Below are 13,106 nucleotides of genomic sequence, written 5' to 3' on the forward strand. Positions count from 1 at the left end.
TTCAGGTCTCCAAAGGTTTCTTCAATCGTAGGTTATCCTCCCAAAAAGCCAGAAAGTTCCCCCAATTCGGAATAAGATCCTTTATTATACTTATCTCAAAACAGGGGCAACTCGGCGAGTAGGTCTCCAACTCGCCGAGTTGATATGAGAAATCCGTGTACGGTAAGGATTTTGGACTTTACTTCCCGAACATTCTTAGGAACTCGCCAAGTAGGTGCGTGGAATCGCCGAGTAGCTCCAGATTTTCTTCTCTTTCTTCATTCTCTAGCTTCTAATTGCTTCTCCTTCTTCCTTTTTCCTTCCAAGCATGTCTTCTGGACTGAAAATATAATTTAGACCTTATTAAGTACCTTTTGTCCATATTATGCAAATAAATAGCTAATAATTGGTAAAAATCTATGCTAAACATATGGCTAATTATGCACATATCAAAATACCCCACCCTTGACTTTTGCTTGCCCCCAAGCAAAACTGAATTTTAGTACATTTGAATTACACAAGACAACTCCAATTGAACCCAGCCATTATGCCAAAACCGCAACGCATGCATTTGTGTCTAGAATTTTCCTAAAGACCCCCCAATATTCTAAATACTTACAATCCTCATAAACATTCGCCCACTTATCCCGAACAAGGCTCATTTTATGCATCCCTCCGAATCCATCCGCAGAAAACCTTCTAACCTCAAGGTATTTATGATTGAGCAACCCAAGAATACATAATCTAGAAAATTACAATTTATGATACCACTATGGAGCTCTTTGGGATCCTCACTTCTTTGACAATTTGATCTTTGATTTTTGGGTATCTTCAATTTTATTTTTGAATCTTTAGAATTTTAATCTTCATACTTTGACTTTGATGCTCCAAAAATTCTTCAAACTTTTCTTGTAATTCCCTTTTTTTCATGTAACTCACTTATATTTTTTTCACTCAAAACCCTACATGCTTAAGCAGGGGCGCTCAACTTCAACCTTTATTGGTTAAAATAATAATTTTCCTAGATACATTTCTGGTACACGATGCTAAACGTATTGCCTCCTTCGGACTGAGCAAGGTTGTGTTTTTTTCCCATGATTTTACTGGAATAAGGAGGCCACAAATGCACTAGAATGTATATAGGCTCAACTAAATATTTAGGTCTTCATGTAATCATCAACATAATTCTAACATGGAATCCTAATTAATTTTACCAAAATAGTCTAAGTTAAACCCTAAGCAACATTTTTTATATGCAAGATTTTTAAAATTTTAAAAATAAACCTAAATTAGGATTCTAAATTTACTAAAATGTAACCAACCCCCTACCCCACATTTAATTCATGCAATGTCCCCATTGCATGTTATGCATCAAAAGTAAAAATATGAAATATAGAGAGAATTGGAACAAACTCCCCTGGGGTAGCAGTCGCGAGGCTGATCTTCTTCAATTAAGCTCCTACTTCGAATGACTTTATACATGGGAACAGCTCATCCATCCCTTGTGTGTCATGCGCGTATAACTCCAAATGTTTAGGAGAAAGCTCTCAAAAATCTTCCAGGAATGAATCTCCACGAAAAATATGGATAAGAACTGCAGTGAATGTGCCCAAAACAGATTTTGAGTGTGAAATGTTAATGGACTCGGTGAGTCAAGCATGAACTCAGCGAGAAGATCGGCATTCAGCAGATAATCGCGGATTTGCACATACACTCGGCGAGTACCCTAGGTGCACTCGGCGAGTAGATTGTTGAGTCGAAAATAAATTTTCATGGTGTTTATTCTTGACTGAGGTGCTAAATCAGGATACTTCAGTGACTCTTCTTCTATTTCCTTCAGTAATACACATTTTTTCACTCTCAATCCTAACGGACTCAACCTTAAATGTAAGATTTCGCATTCTCATCTAAACCAATCCTCACTTTAGCCTTGACCAATGAAACTCCTAAATGCATCCTAATCTTTAAACCTGAAAAACATATAACCACAAGTGAAAGCAAACAAACCAAGGTCCTAATTAAAAATCCAAGTACATCAAAGCTCAATATCAAAAAAAAGCGTACAAACATCCAAATAAAATCAAATTTCAAACTTCTTCATCCATGTCTGTCCCTCCTGCTTGGTTGTTTCTCCTCTGCATACGCTCCTCCGAACTCATAATGTATGGATATCCGGGCCCAGGCCTTGGGGTAATGTTCATTTGTTGAAAGAGATAGTTGAATGACTCATTGTTATAGTTAACACCTTGACCAATATCATCCAAATACGTCCTATACTCCACATGATTCCACCCCTCATTCTCGTCTTCCACCAGAATAACTGGTGGGTCTTCTCGAGCCCGTTCGTTCCTTTGCCTAACTCTTCTTCCCGGCTCCTCAGGAGCAATCACCTCATCTTTATGTGGAATTGCAAATGAATCCCCAAATATTTCCACAATCCTTGCCCTCCGGAATAATGCAGTGCTAAATGGCGAAGGAGAAATGACGGTTAATGCCCTTGCCTCTTGCAAATCCAAAATCCCATACGAACTTGCGAGTCTTTTAACAAACATACCCCCATTAATTTGGGAGGTAATCTTTTCCTTCACCGCTCCATCCGCAAGATATTTGGCCAAACAATAAGGCAAGTTGCAAAAAACTTCCGGGGTCATTATGCTCCATAAGTACAAAATGTCAAGAGTAGGAACTTTGTCATCATCCATCCTCATGTTGATGGTGCTAGCAATGAGGCGGTGAATGAGACGATGGATCGGAGAACGGATATGGCCTTCCTGAGCAGAAGATGGAATATAAACCCGGTTTGCAATAGTATTCCACCAAGTGGAGGCAACAACTTCCTCTGGAAGATCTTTGTGACATTGCTCCCGAAATGTTTCAAAATCCTCCGTTAATATGACGTTTTCATCATAAATGCCTATCCTCCAAGCAACTTCTGCTATGCTGCACTGTCGCAGCTCCCCTCCAAGGCAAAAAGTGATGACATTTGGGTTATAGTATTCACTACCACCCCGGAATGAGATAGTAGCAAATAATTCCCAACATAGTTCTACAAACACAGGTTCTTGTATTTTGAACAGCTGAAACCATCCATCACAAATTATTGTTGATCCACCCACTTCAAAAGATTTTACCAAATAAGGTGTCAACTCCTCTTCCAACCCAATTTTACCCAACCAATCCCAATTAATTGCATTGGGTAGATGAATCTCTTTCTGTTTCAAGACCTCCAATCTGTTCTTCGCACTAGCTCGGCGAGTAGGATGAACTGCGAGTACAGATTTCAATCGGTCCATATTAGGTCAATCAAAATACATATATTTGCATAGGGGTTTGTTGTTATAAGTCCTTTAAGCATAAATCCACATGAAATTTTGTCTGAATCCTCCTAATTTATCCTAAAATCGAAACCCTAGAATTGGAGTAAACCCCCAAATCTGGATTTTAGCAAAATAAGAACCAATAGCTGATAAAGTTGTGAGCTTTAGCGAGAATTCAAAGGAAAAATCATACCCTTTGCTTTGTAGATGAAGATTCAACAAGAAATCAAAGGAATGGCTTGAGAGAAAACTGAATGTTCAGCGAGTATGAATGGGAAGTGGCTAGTGAAAATGAGTAGGGTAAAAGAAACCCTTATTTACAGATTGTAAAAACCCATTTAAATGCTTGTACTCGTCGAGTAGAAATACCTACTCGCCGAGTAGGGGCGCGTGTTCGCGATTTGTCGTGGATTTCAGAAAGTACTCGCCGAGTAATCTTATGAACTCGATGAGTTCATTAGTTAGTTTGAAAAAAACTCAATTTTTTAAACCACCACCCCACACTTTGAGCATTGCTTACCCTCAAGCAATCATTTTAAGCATAATTTCAGAAGAATGAAAAGAAAATAGATCCTAAAAGTGAAAAAGAAAAATAAAAGGAAAAGAAGTGCAAACTCTAACTCGGGTTGCCTCCCAGAAGCGCTTCTTTTTAAGGAGTCATTAGCTGGACTCCTCTTCGATCTACATTTCTGCCATGCCTTCCAGCAGCAACCCTTCTTCTAGGTCTTCATTCCTCGGGATTCCTTCTTCATATTTTTTCACCCTATGTCCATTAACTTTGAAAAGAGTGTCATCTCTTTGATAATAACTCAATAGCTCCATGTGGAAAAACCTTCTTCACTAGAAATGAACCATCCCATCTTGACTTTAGTTTGCTCGGAAAGAGTTTGAGCCTAGAATTAAAAAGTAACACTTTTTGCTCTTCATGAAAGTCTTTATTACCCTTGATTCTTTTGTCATGCCAACTCTTGGTTTTTTATTTATAAATCAAGGAGCTAGTATAAGCCTCATTCCTAAGTTCTTCAAGAGCATTCATTTGCATCAACCGGTTGTTTCTAAGTTCAGCTATATCAAATTTGCACATTTTTAAAGCCCAAAAAGCTTTATGCTCTATTTCCACCGGTAAATGACATTGCTTCCTATAAACTAGCCTATATGGTGTAGTACCAATAGGTGTTTTGAAAGCTGTTGGGAAGGCCCAAAGTGCATCATCTAACCTATCCGACCATTCCTTTCGATTGCTACCCACCGATCTATCCAAAATTCTTTTTAATGCTCTATTCGTCACTTCAGTTTGACCACTAGTTTGTGGATGGTAATATGTAGAGAATTTATGGGTTACCCCATATCTCCTTAACACCTTTTCTAATTGATCATTGGAAAAATGAGTGCCTCGGTCACTAATAAGGGCTTTAGGAACTCCAAATCTTGAGAATAACGTTTTTAGAAAGCGCACCACCACCCGAGCATCATTTGTTGGTAAAGCTTGTGCCTCCGCCCACTTGGATACATAATCGACCGCCACCAAAATATATTTGTTTCCTTTTGACATTGGAAATGGTCCCATGAAATCGATCCCCCATACATCAAACACTTCACACACTTGAATACTATGTTGTGGCATCTCGTTTCGGAATGATATTTTTCCCGCTCTTTGGCATGCATCACACTCTTTGACATATTGGGTAGCATCTTTAAAAATTGTGGGATAATAAAACCCAATATCAAATATCTTCTTAGCAGTGTAGTGTGCTCCATGATGTCCACCGGTAGGCCCTCTATGGAAATGCTCCAAAATTTCTCGGCTTTCATTACCGAATACACATCTCCTTATGACCCCATCCGTACAGCTTTGGAAAAGATATGCCTCATCCCAAAAGTAGTATTTTATTTCTGAAAATAATTTCTTCTTTTGTTGGCGGGTAAAGTCTTTTGGAATGTACTGGGTAGCTAAGTAATTAGCTATATCTGCAAACCATGGCTCTTCCGCCGTGGTCACCAAAATGTACCCGTCCGGAAAATCATCTCCAATTTTATCTTCTTCCAATGCTTCCAAATGCGGGTTTTCTAGCCTTGATAAGTGGTTGGCTGCTACATTCTCCATTCCCTTCTTATCGCGTATCTCGATATCAAATTCTTGTAGAAGTAGAACCCAACGTATCAATCTTGGCTTTGCATCCTGCTTGGCAAACACATACTTAATAGCAGAGTGGTCAGTAAAAATAGTGGTTTTAGATAAAACAAGATAAGGGCGGAATTTGTCAAAAGCATACACTACTGCTAGTAATTCTTTTTCAATTGTGGTGTAATTTTCTTGGGCCGGATTCAAAGTCTTACTTGCATAATAAAAGGGTCGAAAGTGCTTATCAACCCTTTGACCAAGGACAGCCCCTAATGCAAATTCACTTGCATCACACATTATTTTCAAAAGGTAAGTTCCAATTCAGGGCAATAATGATCAGGGCATTAGTTAATTTTTCTTTCAAAAATTCAAAGGCCTCTAGACACTCTTTAGTGAAATTGAATGGTGCATCTTTTAAAAGTAATTGTGTTAAAGGTCTACCTATTTTAGAAAAATCTTTTATGAAACGGCGGTAAAAACCCATGTGTCCTAAAAAACTCCTAATGCCCTTTACATTAGTCGGTGGAGGTAATTTAGCAATTGTATCTACTTTTGCCCGATCCACCTCAATTCCCGATTTGGATACCTTGTGGCCTAAGACTATACCCTCTTTAACCATAAAGTGACATTTTCCCAATTAAGGACTAAATCGGTTTTTTCACACCTTGCAAGCATTAAATTAAGGTTAGCAAGACAATTATGGAAGGAAGATCCAAAAACAGAAAAATCGTCCATAACTACTTCCACGAATTTTTCCACCATGTCGTGGAATATGGCCGTCATGCACCTTTGAAATGTTGCAGGAGCATTGCATAACCCAAAGGGCATGCGGCGATAGGCAAAAGTCTCACTCAGGCAAGTGAAAGTGGTATTTTCTTGGTCCATTGGGTCTATGGGTATTTGGAAGTAACCCGAAAATCCGTCTAAAAAACAATAGTAACTATGGCCGGAAAATCTTTCAAGCATTTGATCAATAAAAGGTAAAGGAAAATGGTCTTTACGAGTGGCATCGTTTAGCGTTCGATAATCGACGCACACTCACCAACCGGTTACCGTTCGGGTCGGAATAAGCTCGTTTTTCTCGTTTGTTACGACCGTCATCCCTCCTTTCTTGGGCACCACTTGAACAGGATTAACCCATGGACTATCGGAAATAGAATAAATGATCCCCGCATCTAAAAGATTGACTACTTCCTTTTTGACCACTTCTTGCATGTTTGGGTTCAATCTTCTTTGGTGTTGCACTACCGGCTTTACTTCTTCTTCCAAGTTAATCTTGTGAGAGCAATAAGAGGAGCTTATTCCCTTGATATCGGTGATGCTCCATGCAATGGCACTCTTCCTCTTCTTCAAGACTTGAACTAATTCTTCTTTTTCAGATTTAGAGAGGTCAGAAGCTATTATAACAGGTTTTTGTTAACCGTCTTCAAGGAATGCATACTCCAATTGATCTGGTAGTGCCTTGAGTTCAGTTTTTACGTTCTGCATGCTGAACACGTCGAGTACAGTTAAGGGACTCGTCGAGTCCTGTGCAGAATTTGTGATTTCTCGAGATTCTTCAAATGGACTTGGCGAGTAGATCGAGTCTACTCAGCGAGTAGAATGCTCAATGGTCTTCATTAACTCATCATAATCAGCTTCTTCCAGCAGTCTCTCTATTTCCAGTAGGTCTTTTTCAGCATCAAGTTCTTCAGTAAAGGTGATGGTGGACTTTTTTGGATCTTCATTATTCCATTCCTCCATCAATTCATCCAACATATCAGTTGAAAATGTCGTGTCATCACAATTCCTTGCATGCTTCATGGCTCGATCAACCCCGAAAGTGACTGAATCATCCCCCACCCGTAGAGTAAGTTTTGAGTCTCGCATGTCAACTATAGCGCTTGCTGTGTTAAGGAAAGGTCTTCCAAGGATGATCGGGACTTGAGGATCCGCTTCCATGTCTAGCATTATAAAGTACGCGGGAAACATGAACTTATCTACCTTCACCAATAGATCTTCATATATTCCTCTTGGAAATGTGACCGTTTTATTTGCTAAGTGGATTGCCATTCGAATTGGCCTTGGTTCCGGGAGATCTAATTTCTTGAAAAATGAATATGGCATGAGATTTACACTTGCTCCCAAATCAGCCAAAGCATGAATGGTGGCCAAATTCCCAAATTGGCAAGGCAAAGTTAAGCTTCCCGGGTCACCCTTCTTCATTGGTAGTTTGTTTAACATGGCAGCTGAGCAATTCTCATTAAGAACTACTTCCTTCACTTATTCCATCTTCCTTCTATTGGTTAGCATCTCCTTGAGGAATTTGGCGTATTTCGGCATTTGTGCAACTGCCTCAATGAATGGTATATTGAATTGAAGAGCTTTTATATGGTCTAGAAACTTCTGGTAGTCTTCTTCCTTCTTCTCTTGCTTAGCTCGGGCTGGATATGGCAATGGAGGCTGAAATGGCTTTCCAGGAATCTGACTTTTCTGATTAGGCATCGGACTCGTCGAGTCCATCTTCTGGACTCGGCGATTAGGGTTTGTTTCCAGCAGATTTTGATTCTGAATAGGGGCCAGAGCGGTAATTATCTTCCCACTTCTAGTTGTCACGATATTTATATGTGCGCCTCGTGGGTTGTTTTCGGTTTTACAAGGAAGTTCTCCCGGTGATCTTTGATTAATTTGTTGAGTAAGTTGCCCCAGTTGCGTCTCAATGTTGTGGATAGATGCTTGTTGATTCCTAAGCATTGTTCTTGTCTCTTGTATTGCAGCATCATGGTCATTGTGTCTCTTTTCTGAAGCAGCTACAAATTTAGTAAGCATCTCCTCCAAACTTGGTTTTCTTTCTTGTGCCAGCTCCTCCTTTTGGTAAAAAAAAACCTCTTCCTTTTTGTTTATATTTCTCCTCCTTAGCCTTCTTGTACTCATCATAAGGAAGCCATTCTTTCTTGGGTTTTCGCCAATCTTCATCATATCGGTCACCACTTGAGTAGCACACTTGCACCTTCTTATTCCCGTTCTCGTCCAAGTCACAATCTCTAGTAAGATGAGGTCCATTGCAATTCCCGCAACCCACCCGAATAGCATGTATCGTTTGATCCATTTTATCCATCCTCCTATCCATGGTTTTTAACAAAGCCATAACTGCTGGAAAAATCTTTTGAAGCTGCATAAGCTGATCCTCTTGTCATATCATTCCTTGGGTTGTGGTATTCTCTAGAATGCTTAGAGAATTCTTCAATTAGTTGCTTTATCATCGGGGGTGCTTTCTTTGTTAGTGTACCTTGCGAGTCAAGTAATTTCCTTGTTGTAACATTTACTCCATCATAAAAAATGGAGACTTCTTGTTGACTATTAAGGTCATGATATGGGCAATTCCTTAGCAAACTCTTGTACCTCTCCCAAGCTTCATAAAGTGACTCTCCAGCTTGTTGTTCAAATTTGGCTATGGCTTTCTTTAATTTAGATATCTTGGAGGGTGGGCAAAATTGATCAATAAAATCTTCTTTCATCTTGGCCCTTGTAGTGATGGATCCGGGGGGAAGTGACTTGAGCCAATCCTTTGCAGCACCCTTCAATGTAACCGAAAGCATGAGAAGTGGCTGAGTTTCGCGAGGCACGTTTGGAACATTAAAATAATCAGCTACATCATTGACTTCATCTAAGTGTTTGTAAGCATCTTCATGGTCTTTTCCATGGAAGGGGATCTCTTTGAGTAGAGCAAGGATGTGACCCTTAAGCTCAAAATTGGCAGTTGCAGGAATTGCGGGTTGCACAAGTCCTGGGCCGGTATCATCGTGTATGCTCTTCTTTCATTCCCCCATGGGGACTTCATCGATGTTAGCCATATGAATAGCTAATTCGTCGTCGGAATCAGAGTCGTTTCCGAATGTAGGGTCTTCTTCTCCTTCGGTTTCATACTCGGTGTCCTCTTTGATTGGGTCTTCGCTTGCTAAAGAGGCGCTGGATGCTCCTGATTTGCTGCTCTTCTTCTTCCCAAAAACCGTCTTCAAGCTAGACAAAGGCAATTTCTTAGGTGTGTTCGAGCTTTCAACGTCTTTGGCTTTTTTTTTCCTTAATGCGGATTCCGGGTATTCAAAAGGGGGAACCCGCAGAGTGTTGGATCGTCTGGTCATGAAAAGCCTACAACAGAACAAGAAAAACGCGTAAAAAGAACAAAAGATGAAACAAAACAAAAATAAAAATTAAACTGTCAAACAGCAACGTACTCGCCGAGTAGGTTCGACTGCACTCAGCGAGTAGGCTGTGTAAAACTCAAAAATAGATAAAATTAAATAAAAACGGATAAAAACTAATAAATACTAAAACTTAACCTACTTACTAAATTACTAAAAAAAATAACTTTGTGCAAGATAAACTCACACAAAAGATCGATAAAACTAGGAATTAGATTTAATTTTTGAACTGTTCCCCGGCAATGGCGCCAAAAACCTGATGTGTGTGAAATGCACTGGTTTTATTCCTACTTTAAAAATATAGATTTAGCACACAAAGGCAGTGAACCTGTCTTTTAGTGGTATAGTTGGGTAAGTAGGGTGTCGAACTCAGGGAACGGAAGTTAAACTAATAACTAATTTTAACTAAACAAGTAATAAAAGTAAAGGGTTTTTTTCTCTAGTTTTGCAAGACTAGAAACTTAAACAAACCACCTAACAAGTAATTAACTAAACAACTAAAACAAGTAACAATTCACCAAAATTAATAAAGGGTTTCTTTTTAGGTCCAACCAATTCACTCCTATGGTTAATTTTATGATAAAGTGATAAATTAATTGTTATTCGTTACCAACTATAGTGGTTAGATTCGCATTCACTATTACTAACCCTTAGAAAATTAATCAATTCAAGCAGTGGCCAATTGTTTAAACTAATTAACTCCCTAGTTCAATTATTTGGGTTAAATAAGATTTGTAATTGGTTATTCAAATTAGTAATTCAACTAACCTCTTGTTTGTTGGTTTCTCAAACAAGCTCACACATTAATTCACCCATTCTCTAGTTAATCCTAGTTTCATATTCACTAATCCTAGGCATATAATGAAGTGTTCACATAAATCATATCAGGTTAACAATTAAGAGATGTTCATGCAGCCTAAATGTCTTCCAATTAACAGAAAATAGTTATGGTTAATGCATAAGGTTCTTTAACAAACTTAATTTAATAAAATCACCAACAATCAATCAATAAAAGTATAAATCAAACCATAGGAGTAACTTGGTTTTTCCTAAACAGAAACTACGAAAATTCAGCTCATGATTATAGGAGAAACAAGCTCAAAAACGAATTTAGTTAATCTAGACATGATTCACTTCTAAGATTAAGTGGAAAATTTAACCTAATTCGCCTTGAGTCTTCAAAAGATCAAAGATTAGGGTTCTTTAGGTCCCCAAAGGTTTCTTCAATCGCAGGTTATCCTCCCAAAAAGCCAGAAAGTTCCCCCGATTCGGAATAAGATCCTTTGTTTATACTTATCTCAAAACACGGGTAACTCAGCGAGTAGGTCTCTAACTCACCGAGTTGATATGAGAAATCCATGTACGGTAAGGATTCTGGACTTTACTTCGCGAAAATTCTTAGGAACTCGCCGAGTAGGTGCGTGGACTCGCCAAGTAGCTCCATATTTTCTTCTCTTTCTTCATTCTCTAGCTTCTAATTGCTTCTCCTTCTTCCTTTTTCCTTCTAAGCATGTCTTCTGGACTAAAAATATAATTTAGACCTTATTAAGTACCTTTTGTCCATATTATGCAAATAATTAGCTAATAATTGGTAAAAATCTATGTTAAACATATGGCTAATTATGCACATATCAACGCTTGAAGACGTCAAAATGGTATGACATTCATCACCCGTAGACCTACAGGTTCCACTGTAGCTAGCAGCAAGGTGTAGGACGGTCAGTCCCATATAGATCTATACACAAATTCACGCTCTCCCTCCAGGAGTCTCTGGTTACAAAACGAGCCATAGCAGTGATGCCATGCCCCGAAGTACTGGCTCACATTTATGTTATAGTATTCTTGTATATATATAATATGTACTAGTGTAGTGTATGTTCTCTCTGTCTAGTATGTAGTATGATCTCTTTGTTTCTCATCATAGCATGTTCTCTTGTATAGTGTATAGTATGTATTGTTTCTCGTTATAGTATTCTCTATCAGTTTCTCTTTATAGTGAGTATTGATTCTCATTATAGTATTCTGTATCTGTTTCTCTTTTTAGTGAGTATTGTTTCTCGTTATTGAATGTATTGACTCATGTATGAACTGACTCTTTGTATGTTTCATTTTACTAGAAATAGTGAGTAATGACTTCCTAAACTATACCTATTATAGTTTACTAGTAGAGTTGTTTGTATGACTGTGTGTTGAACTGAGATAAAAGCTTTTATGTCTATACATATATACATAATATATAACTAAGGGTCAAACGACACTCAGAAAAACAACAAGGTACTCTAAGTCCACAACCAAACAAGGAACAGGAAATAAAGTGAGTTATCAGTCCTAAGTCCTTCCAACCTTAATTATATAACTATATACGAATTAGACATGGTTTTGACAATATATAAGTTTGAAAGAGTTAAAAGAAAAGGTTTGTCATATAAGAACAAGTTTGATAAAGAGTTTAGCATGTAAAACAGTTTGATAAACATTTTGAAGTAGTTTGTTTGATAAAACAGTTAAAAGTATAGTAAATCCATTTGTTTGATGGTTATTAATCACATGTGATTAATATAATAACTATAATGTTTCAACTTGTATCCCCCCCCCCCCCATCAAAGCATTTAAAATCATTTAAAAGGTAGATTAAGGGGTATAGGATGCTAAGTGCCAAGTGAAGACTTGAGCACACACACGGATCCTATTTATCATATAATGATACATATATGTATACAACTAGTGTTTAAACAACTAATATGTAATTAAAGACACCCTAGGTCATAGAAAACACTTAGATTAAAGGGTATGAATCACATATGATTGCATACTAAGGGTGTATGGCCACACTAAGGAGTTTACGGCCCAAATGGCATGACCAAGGGAGTTCACGGCCATGATTTTATGGCCACATGAGTTTATGGCCGTAAACTCATGAAGAAAAGTGTAAATTGGTGTTTTAAAGGTCTTTCAAGCATTGAGGAGAGTTTCTAGGTTCATGTCCAAGCCTTAGAAGGAGTTTATGGTCCAAATGCACTTCAAACTAGGGTTTACGGCCAAGGGAGATGCTCTTGGCCGTAAACACCTCATGTTCTTGGGAAAAGCTTGTTTTCAAGGTGTAGATCAAGATTCCTAACTAGATAGCGAGTATATAAGAGGGTACTTACGAGGTTGAAGCTTAGAAGAGTAGTTTTCGGCCAAAAGAACTAATGTCTTCTTGATGTTCTTGAAGATCTTGAAGATCTAGACCCAAAAGATGGAATTCATGGATGAATTCAAAGGTGATTCAAGAATAAGAGATGTATTAACACATAGATGGAAGAAATCACTTACATTTGAAGAATTGGAAGCAAGATCCTATGATACTTGAGAGAGATTTCGAGTTTCTAGACTTGGAAATGATAAAAGTGAAATAAAATGGCCAAGCTTCATACTTATAGCCTAGAGATTACGGCCACCATGAGTTTACGGTCGTAAACTCACGTGTCCTGGCCGTAAACTCCTCATTGAGGGGTTTATGGCTTG

The 13,106-nt window shown here is 38.3% G+C and overlaps 1 non-coding gene across 1 annotated transcript; it reads left to right on the top strand.

The window, feature by feature from the left end:
• The first annotated feature begins 8,760 nt into the window (after nt 1-8,760).
• On the top strand, nt 8,761-8,867 carry LOC111891390 (small nucleolar RNA R71). The gene has a single exon (XR_002850179.1). It is a non-coding gene; the product is annotated as a small nucleolar RNA R71 (small nucleolar RNA).
• The last annotated feature ends 4,239 nt before the right edge of the window (nt 8,868-13,106 follow it).

The sequence above is a fragment of the Lactuca sativa genome, chromosome 4 (assembly GCF_002870075.4).
Source record: "Lactuca sativa cultivar Salinas chromosome 4, Lsat_Salinas_v11, whole genome shotgun sequence".
In the NCBI taxonomy this organism is placed as follows: Eukaryota; Viridiplantae; Streptophyta; class Magnoliopsida; order Asterales; family Asteraceae; genus Lactuca; species Lactuca sativa.